This window comes from Neofelis nebulosa, chromosome 2 (assembly GCF_028018385.1).
Source record: "Neofelis nebulosa isolate mNeoNeb1 chromosome 2, mNeoNeb1.pri, whole genome shotgun sequence".
In the NCBI taxonomy this organism is placed as follows: domain Eukaryota; kingdom Metazoa; phylum Chordata; class Mammalia; order Carnivora; family Felidae; genus Neofelis; species Neofelis nebulosa.
In genome coordinates, this window is record NC_080783.1 from 130,850,043 (window position 1) to 130,873,371 (window position 23,329).

A 23,329-nucleotide genomic window follows, 5' to 3' on the forward strand; every position below is an offset into this window, starting at 1 on the left:
ACCAATTTTCACATAAAATAACACTCAATGAAGTGAATTTTGTGACTTTTCTGGTCATAAATCTCTGAAACAGAAACTTTGCCTATTTTGCCCCCCACCATCTCCTCAACACCAAGTTAATAATAGCCGTTCCAGAAATAATTGTTGATTGAATAATTAATTATATGCTTGAATAAATATAAAAAAGAAAAACTTTGGAAACTTTGTATATTTTTAGTATAGCTTTTAGGCTGTGAATTTCCTAATGATAATGGAATACTAACTTCTTTGATTTTTTTCTGGTTTATTATTTGCTAATTGTGGGTGTTAGGATGTCCTTGGAACCACAGTAGAGGGGACAGCCATCTTGCCCACGCAACCCAATGAAAAGCCCCTAGTAGCGTGCCAGAACGAATTGGAGGTCAACCAATCACCGAGCGACTGCACGACCTGCCCGAAAAAAGGCCCACCTGGACCTAAACCCGGAACCACTGCAGCTTAAAAACCCCACCCCACCACACCTGGGGGCGACTTCCCTGACTCCTCTCTCTCTCTCTCTCTCCCTGAGTCACGGAACCTCACCTGAGACCTTAGTTCCCAAATAAAGCCTTTGACTGCCAAAATTTTTTAGCCTTTGACTCCTCTCTTTACCCTGCCTTACGCCTGACCCTAACATTTGGTGGCGAAACCCGGGGGGAGGTAGTAGCTCGCCTCCCTTGGCTGAGCTCCCTCCTTGCCAAGCCAGAGGCCAACCACCCTACTCTCAAGCGCCTACAGGAGCCGGTAAGTAGGACAGACCCCTCCTTCCCTCCTCCAACTACGGCTGACACCCATGAGAGACGTCTCCCAAGTCAGTCTCCTTTCCTCTGCACGCCGAAAGGCCCGAACGCCAATAAGCCCCTTATTGCAGCGCGAGGGACACCTCGCCCTGCCACACCAATGGTGAGTAACGAGTCTAAACCACTTAGATCTCTTACCGCCCCCCCACCATTGCCTGTTAAAAAACTTCCGGCTCCTGGGCTTACAAGGCGAACTTCGTTGTAGCCGACTCATCCGCCTTTGCACTGTAGTCTGGCCTCAGTACAAATTAGATAATGATCCTCAATGGCCACCCGAGGGGTCTTTACAATACCAAATCTTAACCGATCTGGACAATTTCTGCCATCGGCTGGGAAAATGGGGAGAAATACCCTACGTCATGGCCTTTTGGGACCTCAGGTCTCACCCCAACCTATGTTCCTCCTGCCCCTCTGCGCACATGCTCCTTGCCCGCCCACAACCCCCCCCCCCCCAAGACCCCATCTCACCAACTTCCCCCATCTCCAACCCGTTAGAAGATCTAGCCATGCCGCCCACCGGCCCTTGTCCCCCTCTGTACTCCCAACCCCCAGCTATCCTGCCCTCGCCTCCCATATCATTCCGAACTCCTGCTCAGGCTCCTCCCAGTGAACAGACCCCAGTGGCCTTCTTACCTCTCCGTGAGGTGGCAGGACCTGAAGGCCTGGTTCGCGTTCACGTCCCCTTCTCCCTCGAGACTTATCCGCCATTGAAAAGTGGCTAGGGTCATTCTCGGCTGACCCCACCCAATACATTAAGGAATTCCAATACCTTGCCCAAGCCTACAGTCTCACATGGCATGACATCCATGTAATCCTCACCTCTACCCTCACCCCTGAGGAGAGGGAGTGCATCCAGGCCACAGCCAGAGAACATGCAGACCAAACCCACATGACCGACCCCACTATGCCTGTAGGGGCCGATGCTGTCCCGGCGGCCGACCCCAATTGGAACTACCAACATGTAGGCAATGGTCACCGGTGCCGGGACCAGATGATCCAGTGGCTACTAGCAGGCATGAGGGCAACCTCAAACAAATCAGTAAATTTTAACAAACTTCAAGAAATAATACAGGACCCCAATGAAAACCCCTCAGCCTTCCTTAGCTGGCTCACAGAGGCACTTACCCAGTATACCAGACTAGACCCTACCACCCCCGCCGGGGCCACTGTATTGGCCACCTATTTTATTTCCCAATCAGCCCCTGATATTCAAAAAAAACTAAAAAAGGCCGAAGATGGTCCTCAAACCCCTATGGCCGACCTGGTAAAGATGGCTTTTAAAGTTTTTAATGGCCGAGAGGAAGCTCAAGAACAACGGTGATAGGCCCGTCTCCAACAAAAGGTACAATTACAGACCCAAGCCTAGGTAGCTGCCCTGAGGCCAGCCACAATAAAGCCCTCCAGACCATGGCCCCCTCTGGGGCCATGCTTTAAATATGGCCAAGAAGGCCATTGGTCTCGTCAGTGTCCCCATCCCCAAAAGCCTACAAGTCCATGCCCATTGTGCCAGCAAATGGGCCATTGGGAATCCGATTGTCCTAACCCAGGGGACAACAGACTCACAATGCCCCCACATGGTGAGGCTTCACCCCGATCGGACTCTGCCTTCCAGCTGCTGGAGATGGAGGATGACGACTGATGAGGCCCAGACTCAGTAAGTCCGGTGACACACGCTGAGCCCAGGGTAAAACTCCAGGTAGCAGGTAAGTCCATCTCCTTTCTGTTGGACACGGGGGCTACCTATTCTGTCCTGCTGAGCTATTCCGGCTCCACCACGCCGTCCTCCGTTTGGGTCATGGGCATAAATGTCACCCCTTCCATTCCCCCATGCACATCGGTACTCACCTGCTGCCCAGATGGCTTCCACTTCTCCCACTCCTTCCTAGTCATCCCCTCCTGCCCCGTCCCCCTGTTGGGCCGAGGCATCCTCAATAAATTAGAAGCCTCAGCAACCTCCCTATCCGCCTTACAAAGGCAGATCAACTCCCTAGCACAGGTCACTCTACAAAACTGACGAGCCCTAGATCTCCTGACAGCAGAAAAAGGAGGAACATGCCTGTTCCTGAGGGAGGAATGTTGCTACTACCTCAACGAATCAGGCTTAGTTGAAACCAATATAGAACACCTAAAGGAAATCCAAAAAACTCTATCCACCTGCCCAGGATCCTCAGAACCCCTAACCTCCTGGTGGAAATCACCCCTCCTAACTTGGCTCCTCACCATAGTCACCCCACTAGTTACTATCTGTATAATACTTATGCTCTTACCTTGTTTTCTCCGTTTCGTACAAAAACGAATTCATGAAGTTTCCCAGGTTGCATTTCATCAGATGGTGGTCTGACCATATTCCCGTATTCCAACCTCAGACCCCACATACCATGACGTTGCCCTTACACCCGCAGGAAGCAGCCAGATCAGATCCGTCGTCCATTATCACCAATAAGAGGTTGGAATGTTAGGATGTCCTTGGAACCACAGTAGAGGGGACGGCCATCTTGCCCACGCAACCCAATGAAAAGCCCCTAGTTGCATGCCAGAACGAATTGGAGGTCAACCAATCACCGAGCGACTGCACGACCTGACTCGAAAAAAGGCCCACCTGGACCTAAACCCGGAACCGCTGCAGCTTAAAAACCCCACCCCACCACACCTGGGGGCGACTTCCCTGACTCCTCTCTTTCTCTTCCTGAGTCACGGAACCTCACCTGAGACCTTAGTTCCCAAATAAAGCCTTTGACTGCTAAAATTTTTTAGCCTCTGACTCCTATCTTTACCCTGCCTTATGCCTGACCCTAACAGTGGGTACAATATCTTATTTCTTTCTTTTTTAATGTTTATTTATTTTTGAGAGAGAGAGAGAGAGGGAGACTGCAAGTGGGGGATGGGCAGAGAGAGAGAGACTGGGTCAGAGGATCTGATGTGGGCTCTGTGCTGACAGCAGACAGACCAGTGCAAGGCTCGAACTTATGAACCATGAGATCATGTCCTGAGCCTAAGTTTGACACTTAACCGACTAAGCCACCCAGACACCCCTGTGATTACAATATTTTAAAAACATAAAATTGATATAGACTCTGTAACAGTTTTCTATTGTGGTAGGGTCCCCTCCCTAAGGAAAGAAAAAAACCCTCAAGGCAACCTGGTTATACGCATATGTGACAACATCCCTCAGGACCTTGTAATATGAGACCACTTATTCAGATTACATATTTGTGTGGTACCATATATGGAAGACAAAGAAGTGGAAAACATACGTAAAAACTATGCCACGCGATGTTCAGGGCCCAGTTCTTCAGATAGGAACCAACTGAGTGGTGCCGGCAGAAATAAAGTTGCTTCCTGAAAAGAAAAGCCTGTGTCATGACTCTGAGAATCCTGCTGCATTATGGCTGCTATAACAAATTATCACAAACTTAACAGTTAAAACAACATAAAGGTATGATCTTACATATGGGTTCTAAAGTGTACAATATGTTTCACTGGGACAAAATAAAGGTGTCAGCTGAGCTTTCTAGAAACTCGAGGGGATCCTCCATTTTCTTTCATTTTCTAGCCTGTAAAGGCTACCTACACCCTTTGGTTAGTATGTTGCCCTCTTCTGTCTTCACAGCCAGCAATGGCCAAATAAGTCCTCATATCATGTAAGGCTGACACTCACTCTCCCACCTTCTTCGTCCACATTTAAGGCCTCTTGTGATTATGTGGGCCTCCCTGGATAACCTAGGATAACTCCCCATCTGAAGGGGATTAGGATTGTGGTGCCATTATTCTACCTACTGTAACTGAACACTGGGATTGAAATTCTTGTTCTGCAGTCAGCAAGGGGTAAATTCAATAATAGCATCTTGTCCTTCATTGGCTCATCCATCCAATCTGAAACTTTTACAGAATCTGAGAGGTTTGGGTCACAGAGTTGGGCTTCCATCCCAGTTCTGCTCCTTCTAGTTTTGTGACCTTGGGTGAGACAGCTAGACTTTCTCAGTGTCATTCTGAGTCTGTGAAATGGCAATGTGGTGTTGCAAAAGTTTTGTGAGGAATAAAGAAATATGGGTAGAGGCAATATATATATAATTTATAGGCTTATTAAAATATTGATTTATTCTCACTGCTAGGAGAGAATAGAAAGAATGAAAGAGAAGCTAAACCTCTTGGTTCTTGCTTCCCTTGCCTCAGTGGTAATTGATAGCCACTTTAAAGATCTATCTGAAGCCATCTTGAAATTTTTTTTCCAAGAAGAAGACAGGGCTGCTCAGGAAGGGGAGAAATGGAAGTGAGCATCTGAGAGGATGACAGAGGTGGCCGAATTCTGAGCCTAAGAGGACACAGGTATTGTTAGGCCAGTAAAAGAGTTTTCCCTTTGTACTAACACACTAGGACCAGGTAGGACCTCAAATGGTGATGGCTGCGTGTATCCCAACGGAAATTAGGATTCATGAGGGAAATCATGTAGTCACACTAGCCAGGTTGCCTTCCCTTATCTTGAGGTCTATCCCTTTAGGGAGGGGACTCTACTCCAGTCACACCTGACACAGTATTAAAGTATGTGCATGCCATGAAAAGCACCCCAAAGATCTGGGCAAAGAGAAGGGGCAGAGTGGTTCATATAGACTTCACTATTCTTGAATTGTAGGAGGATGAGGAATGGATTGAAAATTTTTGATTTCAGGGGCACCTGGGTGGCTCAGTCAGTTAAGCATCCAACTCTTGATTTCAGCTCAACCCATGATCTCACTTTGTGGGGTTGAGCCTTCTGTCAGGTTCTGTGCTGACAGTGAGGGGCCTGCTTGGGATTCTTTCTCTCCCTCTGTTCCTGCCCCTCCCCTGCTCATACTCGCTCTCTCAAAATAAATAAACATGTAAAAAATAAAATTTTAATTTCATAAAATAAGGGTATTTTGTCTTCTTCTTTTGTAAAGCTTCTGATTATATAAGAAACTTTTTAAAAAGTAGCATTTACTTAATTAATTTTCAGTCTATGTGATCTAATTTGATTCTTTCCAAATACTATCAGGCTGAGTGCAAAATAATAAAAAAGTTTCTGATTCCTTTGAATATTTTTCCATCAATGTCCTTCATAAATAAGGCTTCTTGAAAACCAAATGGCAACAGGTGCTGGATTTTTACTCTTCATGAAGCTAGTCAGGTAATACTCTCTTTTTATTTGAAATCTTCATTCCTGTTCCTGGCGTTTGCCAGTGCCAGTGTACCATTTGCTATTTGCTATAAAATGCAAAAGCAACATTTCTGAAAGTCTCACTCAATATGATGAAGAATGTATTTGAATGGCTCGAAGGACACTCACTCTATTTAACCAAAGTGTGTATGCATTTTGATATTATTTTATTTTAATTTTTTAAATGTACATTACTTATCCAACCAATTGGAACTATTCTAGTATGCATTTATTTATGAATGCTTTTAAAATTCCAAATGGCTCATAATAGCATATTTGAAACTACTAGAATTGGTGCTGTAAGTGAATATTAAGACTCATAACCCAAATGAAAAGCTGTTATTGCAGAACACTCAAGTCATTTTCTAGAGCATAACATCTCAGCAATTTTAAAGACGTTTATTCAAAATACCAAGAAAAATTAGACAACATGATGACAGTCCCTTTGCAAACCTCAATTGTTAAAATCACTCTTGAACCATCCTACTGGAAAAGATCAACCAAACCCAAAAGCATTCATTAGCATTACAATAAACAAATGTTGACTATGGTAATAAAAATGCCATAAGAATTTTAATAGCTAAGAAAAACAATCTTCTAAACAAAAAAGCCTCAACACTCTAGATATATAGCTAGATTATTCTATAAAAGGTGAGGAGGTATAAATCTCTTCTATGGGTTTGAGAAAGACAGTCATCTGGTTAATACAGTTCATGGGGTTTACCACCATACAGTTCTTGGAGTATCATTCTCCTCACTGGAGAATGTTCTACATAGTAAATATCTCATTCAGTAATATGTGTATTCTATGAACCATCTCATCCTATTTTTAATACAGTGCATGATTTTTGGGCTGGAATGTATTTTTCTAGTAATTATTAAATATCAGTTTTAAAGAATGTATACAATCTTCACTCTGTTTGAATTCCTTTTAGAGAACTAAAACTTGCCAAGCAGTGGCTCTAAATGTGTGAGTCTCAACCTGGGGGGGGGGGGGGGGCGGGGAGGGGGAGAATTTTTGCCTTCAGGGACATTTGGCAATGGGTGGAGACAGTTTTGTGGGTCAAAATTGGATTGGGGGTGGGGCTCCTGAGTGGCTCAGTCAGTTAAGTGTCCGACTTTGGCTCAGGTCATGATCTCAAGGTTCCTGGGTTCAAGCCCCATATCAGGGTCTGCATTGATAGTGTGGAGCCTGCTTGATATTCTCTCTTTCCCTCTCTCTTCCTCTCCCCAACTTGTGCTTTCTGTCTCTAAAAATAAATAAAATGAACTTTAAAATGGATCGGTGATGTACTTCAAGGTCCTGAAGGGTAGAAATCAGAAATGTGCTAAACATCCTACAATACATAACATAATCCCCACAACAAAGAATTATCCAGTCAAGGATATGTGAATAGTGACAAGACTGAGAAACCTTCCTTCCTTCCTTCCTTCCTTCCTTCCTTCCTTCCTTCCTTCCTTCCTTCCTTCCTTCCCTCTCTCCCTCCTTTTCATTTTTCTTTTCTCTTTTCTTCTCTCTCCCTTCCTCCCTTTCTTCCACCTTTCTTTCCTTTTTTGTTCTTTCTTTCTTTCTTTCTTTCTTTCTTTCTTTCTTTCTTTCTTTCTTTCTTTCTTTCTTTCTTTCTTTCTTTCTTTCTTTCTTTCTTTCTTTCTTTCTTTCTTTCTTTCTTTCTTTCTTTCTTTCTTTCTTTCTTTCTTCTTTCCCCCTACCTCATCTACCTCTCTTTCTTTCATAATGCCAGAGAAGTCCAGCAGGAATTGGGAGCTGACTGCATTTCTCTCCTTCAACCATGCAGGAAGAGATGCATTGTTTTGCCTTGGCCCAGTCTTCTCAGAACCCAACTGTCCCAGCCAGAGCTCAGGCAGCACTGCTAGAATGTGATAACCTGGCCATATAGTAATAGATGGAGATGGGAAGATAAACTGCTTCTAGAGAGGACACAGAGGAAGCAGATAATAGAAAAGTATTGCAGGGCGCATTCCAAGAAACCATTTGAAAAGAAATATTTATTTATGAGAGTTCCAGAGAAAATGTCATTTATTGAATCTCTTGATTTCCCTGCATAGATATAGTAGAATAAGACCATTCAATCTGTTTTAACGTGGGAAATTAACACTTTTATTTTTCCTCCTTTTCTTTGCTATCCTGGGACTGTTTCAGATAGCCTTTATTTATATTTCTTTTTTTTTTAATTTTTTTAATGTTTATTTATTTTTGAGACAGAGGGAGACAGAGCACGAGTGGGGGAGGGGCAGAGAGAGAGGAAGACACAGAATCTGAAAAAGGCTCCAGGCTCTGAGCTGTCAGCACAGAGCCTTATGCGGGGCTCGAACCCACGAACCGTGAGATCGTGACCTGAGCCGAAGTCGGACGCTTAACCGACTGAGCCATCCAGGCGCCCCTGTATTTATATTTCTAATGATTTCAGATCTTGTTTTAGTGGACCAGCACTGTCTATTATTAAAGGAGAAGATTAATTTATTTGAATAGCAAATCTGGTGGTGGGAGAATACATGGGACATGGACCATAGGAAGAACTTTGGAGATGAGAAACAAGTTTGTGCTTTTGGAAGTAGAGTAGTCAACAGGTGAGGTGCCTAAAATTTAGGAAGTACTTCCGGTAAAACTTTCAAAAAGCGAGAAGAAAAGGAAGAACTTGATGGGTGGGCATAACGGAGAATGGCTGATGAACTGGAATCTTCCAGGGGCTTGGTCTCAGTTCATCATCTGCTCATCTTTCAATCAAGAAGAGCATCTCAGGGCCGAGCCCCGAGGGACTACATTGGCTGAATCTCGTGAAGCCCTAAAGAGAAACTTTTATGGCACAACTGTCCACTTCCACTTTGAATGCCCATCAAGATAATGGCTATTCTTGATACAAATATTTATTTGGTCCTGCCATGTTCTGTGCATACACATACAATGTCTCAGAACACCCGCCAGCCCATAATCTCGCTTTTGTGGGTTTGAGCCCGGCGTCGGGCTCTGTGCTGACAGCTCAGAGCCTGGAACCTGCTTTGCATTCTGTGTCTCCCTCTCTCTCTGTCCCTCCCCTCCTCCCACTCTGTCTTTCTCTCTCAAAAATAAATAAACATTAAAAAAAATTTAAGCAGGGCTTGAAAGAGAAACAAACACTTTTCTGGGACAAAAAATGGCATGAGCACAAAAATAGATTTTTTTTAATGGTGTTTATTTTGCAAAAACAAACAAACAAACAAACAAAAAGGTGAATAAATCTGACCCAGTAGTGATTTTATTGGCAGTAACTAGAAAATTATTTCAGTCAATTAAGGGATACTTATCTTACATAAAGAGAAATTAGTGATTTAACTTATGCAATGCCAAGTTTTGGCATTGGACTCCCCTGAGTGCAAACGAATGAAATAAATTTAGGGTACCTCACAACATTGCTGCTAAGTGCAGAATGTTATGTGGCTGGCAGACATTCTATATCTGTGGTTACTTTTCCCAAACTAAAAACAAAACTGAAAAAAATTAGTAATAAAGGCTGGGATATGAAGTAGTTAAATATTTCTCAAAGGAAAAAACAATCACTTTTTTGTTCCCTTTGGGGAAAAAACAGTTATATGAAATAAGCATTTCAACAAATAACGTTATAGTATCCCCAAGCAAAAGCTTTCCACAAAAGCGTGCATCCCCTTTCTATACTATATATTTGTATCGAAATATGGATCTAATTTTCCAGGTGCTATCTGTGAACACTGGAGGAAGTCTTGCATATTCAGTTCATATGTTCTCTCAGCTTAGACTATATGCACACTATGGCCTGTGCAGTTTGTTGATAAGAATGCCTGTTGCAAAAATATAGATTTGCTTCTGCAAATGCATGTCTGAATACAAGCTGTCAATAACTATTCATCAATATGTTTTACTGGCCAATTTTTTTTTCAGCATATGCAGTTCCTGTAATTTGTTGTGATAATGCCGGTTTAAAATAGCTATGATTCCAGTCAGTTCACATTAATAGTAAACAAACAGACGGCTCACCAAAAGATGGATCTTCTTTTTCAATAGCCCAAATATGCCACATTGCTTACTTTTCTAAATATGAACACCTATGAAAATTATCTTCTGTGATGGTTATTTTTTTTTGTCAACTTGGCTGGGCCACAGTGGCCTGGTATTTGGTTAAATATTATTTTGGATGTTTTCTGTGTAGGTGTTGTTTGGATGAGATGAACATTTAAATTGATAAACTTTGAGTGAAGTAGATTACCTTCCATAATGTTGGTGGGCCTCATCCAATCAGTTGAAGGCCTCAACAGAACAGAGACTGACCTACCCCCAGCAAGGAAAAATTCTTCCAGTAGGCTGACTTTGGACCTGAACTGCAACTCTTCCCTAGTCTCCAACCTGCCAGCTTACCCCATCAGATTTTGGACTCTTCAAGCTGCCATAATTGCATGAGCCGACCTTTTAAAGTAAATTCCTCTCTTTCTCCCTCTCTCCAAGGACAGATAAACAGACAGACAGACAGATAGATAGATACAGAGATAGAGATAAAAATATGTTTCCTCTCCAATGTCACTAGCTTTCTTTACCTTTCTGTTTACTCAGCCAATGACCTTGATATTTTGGACTTCTGAAAAGCAGTGTAAGTCTATTTTCCACCAAAGGCACAACCCTCTCTGATAAAGCAAGAAGATTTGTAATCCAATTATTTCTCTTAAAGTGACCAGTTTCTTTTCTTTTCTTTTCTTTTTTATCTCTTCAACTGACATATTCAAAAAATCACTTCCAATTTTCTTTGGTCCTTAACTAGTTTAATTGCCTACCCAAACTCTTTCCTTTTTATAGAACATTCCTATAATTCAGAAATGTTAGATAATTTAAAATTAGTCAGAATTTATTGAGTACCTAGTACATCTAAGAAATTGTACTGATTAGGGACACAACAAAATAACATGAGAATAAGCATCAGTCTTCAATTAGCAACTATGTCGTTACATGTATCAGTATAGAACTAGCCATATCAAGTATAGGAGGGAGCCCCTCCCCCACTGGGAAGGAAATGACTGCTGATTACCCAATTTGGAGCCAAATATGAAACATGTAGTTACAGTTTTATTTCGTTTTTCTTGAATGGGAGAAGAATTTGAACAATTCTGTCTGATGCACTGAAAAATCGCCAAATTAGAATTTCATGATTATTGCTAGCAAAATAACAGGAACAAAACTGTTAAGTCTAATGGCATCAACATAGGTAGCCATCTGTCAATTTTAATTTAAAAAAATAAGACCTACTGAATGAACCTAATATGTTTGGGCCCCAGGTTTCTGTTTCAAATGATCAATAATTGATGTTTTTGCCTTCTAAGTTCTAAGATACCTAAGTTCTAAGTTCTAGACACCTTAAACATGGTAAGTCTTCAATCCATGCTTGCTGAATTAAATGGAGTCTTGCGAGAAATGAATTCAGAAGACAGAGCAGGAGGTGTGTGAACCTCCTTTCAATGGTGTCCTAAATGCTCCATTTAGTTTACATTTTTATGCTTACCCATACAACTTTTGTGATATAAGAATTAAATTCTAAGTCAAATAAAACTGATAGATCTGGGGATAGTGCTTTTTTTTTTTTTTTCAATGTTTATTTTTGAGAGAGACAGAGAGGGACAGAACATGAGCGGGGGAGGGGCAGAGAGAGGGAGACGCAGAATCCGAAGCAGGCTCCACGCTCTGAGCGGTCAGCACAGAGCCTGACACAAGGTTCAAACGCCCAAACTGCAAGATCATGACCTGCACTGAAGTTGGTCACTTAACCCACTGAGCCACCCAGGCACCCCTGGGGATAGTGCTTTTTAATGTCTGTGCCTTACTTTCTTTTTCAGAAAAATGAGAATAGTAAACTTTGTCTCTTCTAAAGGAAAGATTATAGGAAAAAACTTCTCAAAATCTGTGAGCTTTGCATTATTCAGAGGCAAAATATTAATGTTGTTATTTGTAGTATTCAGGTAACCACAGTAGACCACATCCAGAATTCAGAGATATAATCAGGTGTTATCTTATTAAAACAAAATTAGTTAAAAAAAAAAAAAGGAAAAATCATCATGTAGCTGATATTAATTACCTCTAGAAAGAAACCTCTCTATCCCTTAGGAGACAGTCTGCCAATACTCTTGACTCAAGTTATTTCCTGGATCAAATAAAAAAAAATCCAGATTACTTCTGTGAATATAATCAAAGTAACCAAAATGTTTGTTGAAAAATGCAACCTATTTGATAGTATTTTAATAAACAATCCTATTACACTTTCCCAGTAAAGTCATTTTCTCCAGATAACTATCTCATACCTCTCAGTCCTCCCAAAGAGAAGAGACTGAGACACATATCCACATCTATGATAAAACTTTGGTTCTGCATTGAAAGATACTCCCAAGGGTTTGTACCCCTCAACACAGAATTCAAGTACACTAACTCTTTATTGCTGCCACTTACAGCCCTAAGTCCTAAGCCTCAGGATAGGGCTGGAGGATTTTAGTCCAGGGACAATACGCTTTTGCCCCTCTGATGTTTGTGTGAGAATTTGAATCTACACAGCCTTGAGCTTTCAGCCATTGTAACATCTGCTAATGGCTTGGGAGGTGATGAGTGAAATATTATTCTGTCTGGAAAGTGAGACTGTTCTATCTTAATTGGAATAAAGTAGCTACTTTTATGGGGCTCTGGGGTGTTAACTGATGTCACTACTTAGGGACAAATGCTCATCTAAGGCAACACAAAGAGTCTATCGCTTTTACATACTTTTAAGTGTACTTCTTCACAACTCGTTAAAAGATGTTGAACATTTAAATCCTTACTGCACAATGAATTTCAAGCAGCCAGCATAACACCCACTGCATCACCTCAAAAGAAACATTTTCTTCTAATCAATTCGTTTATTATATTTGACTGTAATTGAATTATCACTCCAAAATCATGTGTTTATAAATATCAGATGTAGGAAACTGACCTCTCACTCCATCTCATCACAAGGGGAAGGCTTCTTTTCATCCTGCCCCCATTTTTTTTGGTAGCAGACAGATTGGCCCTTTAAATGGAATTTCACAGTTACCTCCCTTGGTGGAACAATTCTCAAACCTTCCCTCACCAGCTGAGTCCTCCACTCGCTGCTCCCAGAACTAAGGAAATAGAGCTTTCAAAGCACATATGCTTCATGATCGCTCTGCAAACTGACCCGCCAGCCTCCACTGATACCCATCTTTCCTGCTTTCCCTTCTGTATGCCCAGAGAAGTACTCTGCCACCATGAAAGTCTCCTCTTTTGCTGTAGAACCTTATTGTTACTTTGCCCCAAATTTCCTACCTTCCTTTAACCCTTCTTCATTACCAACCCTTCCCTCTCCACCAGATGATTTCTGTCAACAAATAAACATATTCTCTTATCTCTTGTCTTGAAAGGAAAACACCTCATCCTTGACCCACGTTGTCCTTTAGCCTTTCCTTATCTTCACTGCTTTTCACATTGTTCACAGAAAAGCTCTGCCAAAGCACTGCCCTCATTCACTGGATCCATTTCATTCCCCCAAACCACTTTAGTTATGTTGGAACTGCTCTTGTATACATCACTGACTTTATCTTTGAGGCCAAATACAATGCATACTTTTTCTCTTGCTTGACCCTTCAGCCACACTCAACATAGTTCATCCTTCATGTCTTCATGACTTTCTGGGTGCAGCATTTGCCTAGCTTTCTGGACTCTTCACTCTCAAGTCAACCAGGATGCTTCATCCTCTAAATTGGGAAGTTCTCAGACTCAACCATTCCTTGGTTTTAGGTCATGTCTGTATGCTGATGACTCTCAAATTCAGTGTCTCAGTTCTCTCTTTTCTGGCCTCAACATTCTAACTATCCATCTGACAGCCTCCCTAGAACACCTAATAGGCACTTTAAACATATTAGACCTTGAGGCAGGGTGAATAATGGCCCACCAAAGATGTCTATGTCCTAATCCTTAGAACTGTGACTATGTTACCTTACATGGCAAAAGAGACTTTGCAAGTGTGACTAAATTAAGAAGCTTATCCTGGATTATTATCCCAATAGGCTCAGTGTAATCAAAAGGGTAAGAGGGAGTCAAGAAAGCCAAAGCCAGAGAAGGTGATGTGATTATGGAAGCAGAGGGAGAAAAGAGGATGTGATGTGAGGTCACAAGCCAAGGAATCAGAACAACATCTTGAAACTGGAGAAAGAAAGGAAACAGATTGTCCCTTGGAGGTTCCAGAAGGAGCTAGTCCTGCTGACACTTTACCTTAGCTCAGTGAGACTGATTTTGGACTTCTGACCTTCAGAACTGTAAGACAATAAATGTGTGTTGCTTTAAGCCACTGAGTATGTAGTAATTTCCTGCAGCATCAATGGAAAACAGGTCTCAATATCTGAAATTGGGTTTTTAATCCATCCCCAAACCTGTTCTTCTGCAGTCTAAGTGAATTCAGCAAAGGGCACCATTATCTAACCAGTTGCTCAAACCAGCAACCAAGGAATCACCATCGATTCTTCTCTTTTCCTTCAGCTTCTCCATCAATTCATTAACAATTCCTAATAAAATAGATCTCAAATGTGTATATTTCTCTCCCTCTCCACTGTGACCACCTTTGCTAAGTCATTGTCATTTCTTTCCCATAGGACTTAAATGATCTTCTAAAAATGATTTATCTGGGAAAATTTGTCATAGACACAAAATAAAGAAAATAGTTTAATGAAGTGCTGTAATAGTTTGCTGTAACACTGATCAGCATATGTTGACCTCCCTTCTTCACCCTTCCTTTTTTTCCCCTGGACTATTTAAAAGCAAATTCCATATATCATGTCATTTCACCCACAAGTACTTTATTATATATCTCTGATATAAGATTTTTTTACTAATTTTTTTTTAATGTTTATTTATTTCTGAGACAGAGAGAGGCACAGCATGAGTGGGAGAGGGGCAGAGAGAGAGAGGGAGACACAGAATCAGAAGCAGGCTCCAGGCTCTGATCTGTCAGCACAGAGTCTGATGCGGGGCTCGAACTCACAAACTGTGAGATCATGACCTGACCCAAAGTTGGATGCTTAACTAACTGAGCCACCCAGAAGCCCTTTGATACAACAATTAAAAAAAAAAAACAAACTCATTGTCATTTTCATGTGTAATGTAAGGATAATTTCTTTATTTTTGATACAGTCCATATCTGAATTTCCCTCATTGCTTCAGATGTAATTTTTACAAATTGTTTGTATCAGACCCAATTAGGTACTCGTATTGTATTTAGTTGTTATGTCTCTTAAGACTCTTGTTCTATAACAAACCACACCCATCATCTCTACCTTTTATACACCATTGGGTTTTTGGAGGAACTAGGCAGTTGTTTTCTTGTAGAATACACACATTCTAGATTTGACTGGTTGCTTCCTCATAGTGTTGTTTAACTTATTTCTCAATTCCCTATATTTTCCATAAATCTCAAGGCCTGACTAGATCCAGGTTCAATATTTTAGGCAAGTATACTGCCTATTGCATTCATCATGTTTTAAGACACATAACAACTGTTTTTCCTACTTTAGAGATTAGTACAGTTGATGGGTTCTGAACATGGAAGCCTGTTTCTTCATTATACAATTATCCATTAACCACTCCCCTCCTAGTGTTTGCAACTACAGATGATCATCACAAAGACCCATTATTTCGTTATGGGTTGCGAAATGATGATTTTTAAATTCTATTATTCCCACCACTTTATTTGCTGGAATTCTATAAATGAGAACTTTCCGTCATCAACTATTGTTTATCCTGACATGCAAGTGAGGAGGCTATTGTGACGGGCTTGGCCAGACTTTTCAGTGGCATGGACTGAGGTGATGGCACACTGATGATAAAAAATAAATTTTTTCAAAATATATTTGGGTAGTAAAACCCTCAGGATTCACAACCAATCAGAGGTGGTGAAGAAGTAACACGAGTTACAACTGACCTCTCATTTTTTGGCTTACATAACGAACTGGTGGATGGAGACACAGTGGACCCAAGTGGGAAAGCTTTGCGGAAACCAGCAATGGGAGAAGACGAGATCACTAAGTAGATGTTATTGGAACAGAAGAGAAAGGGAGCCTTTGTACTCGTTTCTTATAATGACATTTTAGAGAAAAGGAGTTTCCAAAACAAGAAATGGCTTTTCTAAAATTTTAGAAACATAGGAAAAGTGTTCAGCAAGTATTCAACCAGTTTTATATATGAAATACCACATCCAGCACCCAAATCGTGTTGCCACACTGACATCAGCAAATGTTATTACAGCAGCACATTCGTCCTTCCGAAGTTAAGGGTCTGTCAGTATTTCCATTATAAACTCCAATTTTCAGCGGTTTATAACTTGGCTATTTTAAAATCACATCAGGCTGAAACTTGCAAGTAATAAAACATTTTAAAAAATAGATTTAATGCATTTTTGTCAAAATCTAGTTAAAATATTGCCTATTTTTTCTGAGATAAAGTGACTTACAGTTAATATATTGTGAGGCGAATGTTTAATTAAAGACACTTTCATTTCACAGTTTCTGGAAATAATTACACTTTATAATAATGTCACATTTCATATGTATAGATTAGATAGGGATGGACCATAAACATTATACTGAAGCAGTTTTAATTATAATTATTTAATTATAATTTACTTTAATTTTATCAGAAACTGGCACATGCATTGTTTTGAATGAATTTCTTCCCAGTAAAACTTGTAGATTGGTTAAGGTTTTCATTTTTTTTGAGGGATAACATGTTCAATTTTATTTTTTAAATAGTTACTTTGCTATTTTGTTAGAACTCAGTCTCACAGTTATTGTTCAATTAAAAATACACCATCTTTTGTTTGGGATAGAGTATTTTGATGCTCTTTTAGTAATAGAATTTTCTAATATTATGGATGCCAGGTTCATCTAAGGTCTTTTGTAGAATCAGTTAAGCCAGGAATTCTGCCTTAAAGTACAAAAAGACTTTCTTTCCTTATAAGGAACAGGAAGAAACACATTGTTACAGAATAAAAACAATCAAATACTGTATGTTGGGTAAGGTAGAGCATGTAAAGATAAGTAAAAAATGTGCCCTGCCCTTATAAGACTTTAAAACGAATTTAAAGTAAACCTGGGAAGTCTCCAAAGAATAAAGCAAGTAGAATATAATGTGAAGTTGTGAAGAGATTCCATCCATCAGGGAGAATGAAGAAAGACTTGGTATGGGGGTAGAATTTAAGCAGGACCCTAAAGGTTGGACACGGAAGGAAAAGGGAGAAGATGGGCATTCTAGCTAGGCAAGGGTGGCAGGAGTAAAGGAAAGGAGCTAGAGAACTGCATGGTTTATTGGGATGATACCACCATATTGCTCAGAAATTGCATCACATTTCCCCAATAGATGTTTGCTGTTGGTCTGTTTCAAAAGTTTCCTAAGGGGCATCTGGGTGGATCAGTCGGTTAAGCATCCGACTTCGGCTCAGGTCACGACCTCGCGGTATGTGAGGTGGAGCCCCGCGTCAGGCTCTGTGCTGACTGCTCAGAGCCTGGAGCCTGTTTCGGATTCTGTGTCTCCCTCTCTCTCTGACCCTCCCCCGTTCATGCTCTGTCTCTCTCTGTCTCAAAAATAAATAAACGTTAAAAAAAAAAATGTGTGTGTGTGTGTGTGTGTGTGTGTGTTATTGTGCGTATTTGATGAACACGATAAATTAGATAAATGCAGAATGGACTCCACTAGGTAAGTTCCTTGATGGCCAAATTGAATCCTAGAAAGAAACTTTCACTTTGGGGGAAGTTTGCTCATGGATTCTTCCTTGTGGTGACAGAAATATTCCAGTCTAATATAGAGAACACTGATATCATAAAAACAGGATTTTTCAGGGCTTCTGGGTGGCTCAGTTGGTTAAGCATTGGACTGGCTCGGGTCATAATCTTACGGTTCATGAGTGCAAGCCCCATATCGGGCTCTATTCTGACATCTCAGAACCTGGACCCTGCTTTGGATTCTGTATCTCCCTGTGTCTCAGCCCCTCCCCTGCTTGGACTCTGTCTCTCTCTTTTGAAAATAAATAAGCATTAAAAAAAAAAATAAAAACAGGATTTTAAAATATTTTTAAAGTTTATTGTTTAATATACACAAATTGTGTCAATATATATTTTAAATGGCATTGCATTGTAAACATAACCCAAATGACTCAGTATATATAAAATATTTGTCCCATTCTGTTTGGAAGAGTTTCATTCTTGATTGTAATCGCATTGAAGAAAACCTTTATGTGTGCAGAAATAAGGTCCATAGGATGTGTTTGCTCATATCATTTAAAGATAAATTAAGCACTGAGACTAACAATGAATGAAGAGCACCCAGGTTTGTGATTCCTTCAGTAGCGTTTGGGCAATTTTGTGGGATCTTATCTACTCAGGCCTGGTCGGTGAGAGAGGACTGGCAGATACCTACCTGTCAAACAATAACTGGGGAGAAATCTGAGTAAAGCGTTGTCAAAATAATAGCTTTGAAAAAAGGATTTCATCAAACTTAGTAAATTATACCTTAGTTTCGTTTTCATCCTTTGTCATAGTTTTTGGTCTTTCTCTTTTGTTCATGGAAATCTTGAGAAATAAACCAATCATTCTGAAAGTCTTATCAACTCTTTTATTTTTCTTATGCCTTGCAAAATTTTACTTCTAGAGATCCAACCGAGTACTTTTTGGCAAGGTTTATTTTGTGTACTCAAGCAATACTGGTAGACCCAGGAGACGTCTCACCGGCTATAGACTCACTAGAGATTATTATAATGCTGGCAAGCCCAATCATTTGCACTGTCCATCTGTGATATTTTCAGTATGTCAGGTATCACTGAAATTTTCATCTATAGACTGTGACTGAAAAAAACTAAGCACTTGTTTTTTCCATCCATTGTCCTTGCCTAGAATGTTTACTCTGCCTTCTTACGTAAGTTGCATTTGGTTTACAAGGCCCATTTACTTAACAAATATTTATTGAATATCAAATTTGTGCCAGATAATGTTTTAGGCAATGGATAGACCGTGGCGAACAACAGAGACAAAATTCCTATTATCACAAATCTTATATTGTGAGAAAGACAATAAACAAGTAAACAACTGACTTTCAACCAACAGGGGGAAAATGGTATCTGCGGTGGGGAAGAGGACTATTTTCATTATGGTAGTCAAGGAAATGTCACTCTCAGGTGACATTTAAGCAGAGAACTGAAAGAAGAGAGAGACTGAAGCATACAGTCTAAGGAAAAGACATTCCAAGTGGAGAGTAAATAAGATAGAATCTTGACATGATCGAGAATCAGAAAGATCCAGTTCCATTCCTCCATTTTCAGTGAGAAGCTCTGATTTCCCCATCTTTCAGTGACAATACCCTTATAATCGTACTTGTCCGTGTGACTCATTTGGCATTGCATGTATGTGTTGTGTTACAATTCTAGTTATCTTTGAAACATTGAGAGGCTAACTCTCCACTTAAGACTCCTCTCCTCCAGGCTCAGGACCTTGCCCTATACTTCTTGACATGCCAATATCAAAAATAGTAGTCTTATGCAACAGGCATTCTATAAACACCCATGATCATTAATCTGATGTAATGATTTGTGCTATTGTTGAGTCCTCAGGAAGCATATTAACCCTTGACTAAAGATTGAGTTGAGTAGAGGATTAAAGTTCTGAATATTTAAAAACTATATTTAATAAATATATATTGGTTTTAAAAAACAAGCAAAACTTAAAATATGCTGCTTAGAGATATACACATATATGGCAAAAATTATGTATATAATTATATACATGTTATTTATGTAGACTAGTTTGGTTATGTTAGGTTTGAGATGCCTATCATGTCCAAGTGGAGATGACAATTAAGCAGTGGTACATATGAGTCTGAGATGCAGGAGAGATGTCAAGGATGACGATATAAATTTGGGAGTCATTGGCATATGGATGGTACACTACTTAAAATAATGTGACTGGATGAGCTGAGCTCACCTAGAGAAAGAATAAAGTGAAAGGTGAGTATAATTTGCAGTAGCAAAGAATTGCAAACAACTGTCTACCAATAGAAAATTGGTTGGATAAATTATGGATTATACTATTAACATTTTCATATTGCTATTAATAAGAATAAATTATAGATACATACATTGACCTCATGGGATATTTAGCATATGTATTTTAACCCTCAAAAAACAATTTTCAGAGTAACATGGGTAATATGCCTACACATTTTTATTTATTTATTTATTTTTAAATTTTTTTTAACGTTTTTATTTCTTTTTGAGACAGAGAGAGACAGAGCATGAACGGGGGAGGGGCAGAGAGAGAGGGAGACACAGAATCGGAAGCAGGCTCCAGGCTCCGAGCCATCAGCCCAGAGCCCGACGCGGGGCTCGAACTCACGGACCGCGAGATCGTGACCTGAGCTGAAGTCGGACGCTTAACCGACTGCGCCACCCAGGCGCCCCAAGCCTACACATTTTTAAAAACAACCGCGTAGGCTGTATATAAGAGAATATAGTAGAAAGATACACTCTAAACTGTAGGGAATAGGTTAACTTTTTCCTTCTACATATTTATTATATTTATACCTTATTCATGCAGCTTTTAAACGACTAATGAAAGAGGGACATAAACAAAGTGTCTGTAACTATTTATTTAGAATGTAAGGGAATCTTAGAAAAGATATTTATGGCAGGAACAATATCCTATCGGTGCTCCATTTATTCCCCATGTGTGCCACTTGGCATCCCTTTTCTTTCTTGTATATCTGCTCCTCCAGTATCTTTACCATCAAACTTCCTCACTGGTAATCCTTAGCTGGGGACTGTCCTTAGGCTGTGAAAACTGCTGCACCCATCCACAGGAGAGCAAGCAAGTGCCTAGGAATTTACGTCTCTCCAGGGGCAGGAATTAACCAATGTCCGGTGGGTGAGAGGGTATGAATGCTCCAGCTCTCTTGCTCCCTAACTGGGGACATTCTGAGATGTGATCTATGCTGTCCCCAGAGCATCTCTGCAGGACTGAGCCAAAGTTCCCTTTCTTAGGATTTGGTTTAATGTTACACTCTAGTCTCTTCTCCTTCCCTTCTTTTCTGCTTCTCAACTGCCCTTCTGGCCTGTTTGGGGAACACCTGATAAACACCATTGTATGTATCCTTGTCTCAAGGCCTGCTTCTGGGGATTGTGGCTTAAGACAATGACCAACCTATTTCAAAAGACTATAGATGTAACCTTAACTCCTGAGAGCCCAGGCATCATAGATAGGATAGTGTAGTAAGTCAGATGCTCAGACTTTAGGAGAGGAGTCTGGAGCTCTGTCACTTACTCTCCCTGTGGCCTTGGGCAATTCACCAAACACCATGCCTTTGTTTTCTCATCTGTAAGATGGGACTGATAATAGAACTACTTCATAGAGCTATTTCAAAGAGTTAAATAAGATAATGTACTTAAAATGCATATAGAACATTAGGCACTCAATAATGATTTAAAAATTAATATGGATGTTTTATATAAGTATAGGGACTATCTCTGTGTGCTGTGGCCTAACAAAAGGAGGAGTTTCTCTTAAATGAAAACTTATAATAGATATGGAGCTTTCCTTAGGATGAAAGCCACTCTTTGAAGAACGTTATTTTATTATGTGTTACTCATGTGAGGTAAACAAAGTTAATACATCATTGATTTTAATGGGACTTTGCACAGTTTGATTAATATACCATTATTGCATAAAAGCATTCTATGTGCTGAGAAGTAGTAGCTGGTGCATTTGAATAGTGTTTGGTCTAAAGCTTCAGCATATGCTATTTTCACTACATGCCTCCATGCAAGCATTATCATCCGGTATACAATAAATCAGATAATGAATCAAAAAAAGAAAAATGGTACCTCCCTAACAACTATATCACATATTTTAGCACTGAATATCATTTTAATGTCTTCAATGACATCACTGTGACGATGGCACAATGACCACATCTAGTTTTACTTTTACAAACCTTAACTGATTGCTTAGAGTAACTCAACTAACTGTTCTCTTATCTATTTAAGAACTTACCATCCTGAAGCCAATTTTTCTTGGGCCCAATACCATGGAATTAATTGATATGTGAACCAGTTTTACAACAATGTCTGGGCTCTGTAATAGCCCTCTGATTGGGAGATCAAGCAAAGCTAGCCGATACTGAATTCTATTTATTACAAACAGCACATTTCCTGGTAGTTTTTCATTTCATTTTGTGTAAAAATCCCCTTGTAATTGCTGTCATTCTCTTTATGTTTTCCCCTAATTATTCTGACTAAATTCTCAATTATTCAGGGACTGTATAATCTGTAGATTTTCCAAATCCTCTCTTTTTAATTCTTTTACTGTGTACATTCTTAACCATTTAAATGTCTCCTATTTTTATAATTCACCAGGTGATAAGTGGTGGTAGAGTGAGAAGCTCATACTAAAATAAGCAGTTTGTGGGGCACCTGGCTGGCTCAGTTGGTAGAGCATCTGACTCTCAGGGTTGTGAGCTTAACACCACTTTGGGCATGGATCCTACCTAAAATAGTAATAATAAAATAAGCAGTTTGTTATTTCTATTGAAATTCCTGGTAAAAGGTCTGATTCCAATGAATGCATAAAATGAAAGTTTTAATCATTTGTGGATCTTAATCTGTTCTCCAATACTGTTTATAAAGTTAGAACCCTACACTTTGTTTTTTTGTGTGTATCAAATTATTCACATTCACGTACACTTTCTTTTATGAAGTATAGTTGACATACAATGTTACATTAGTTTCAAGTGTACAACATAGTGATCTGACAACTCTATACATGCTTGCCCTGCTAAATATAGTCACCATCTGTCACCAAATAACATTATTACAAAATCACCATATTACCTATGCTGTACTTTTCATCTTAGTGACTTATTTTATAATTGGAAGTTTGTACCTTTTTTTTTTTAAAGAACCCAACAGTTTATTTTTTATTTATTTATTTATTATTTATTTATTTATTTATTTTTTTAACGTTTATTTATTTTTGAGACAGAGAGAGACAGAGCATGAACGGGGGAGGGGCAGAGAGAGAGGGAGACACAGAATCGGAAGCAGGCTCCAGGCTCTGAGCCATCAGCCCAGAGCCCGACGCGGGGCTCGAACTCACGGACCGTGAGATTGTGACCTGAGCTGAAGTCGGACGCCCAACCGACTGAGCCACCCAGGCGCCCCTAGAACCCAACAGTTTAAATATGATAATTTTACCAAGAGCAAAGCTGTAAGTGGGTTGTTTTATTTTATTTTGTTTTATTTTTTTTAAGGCC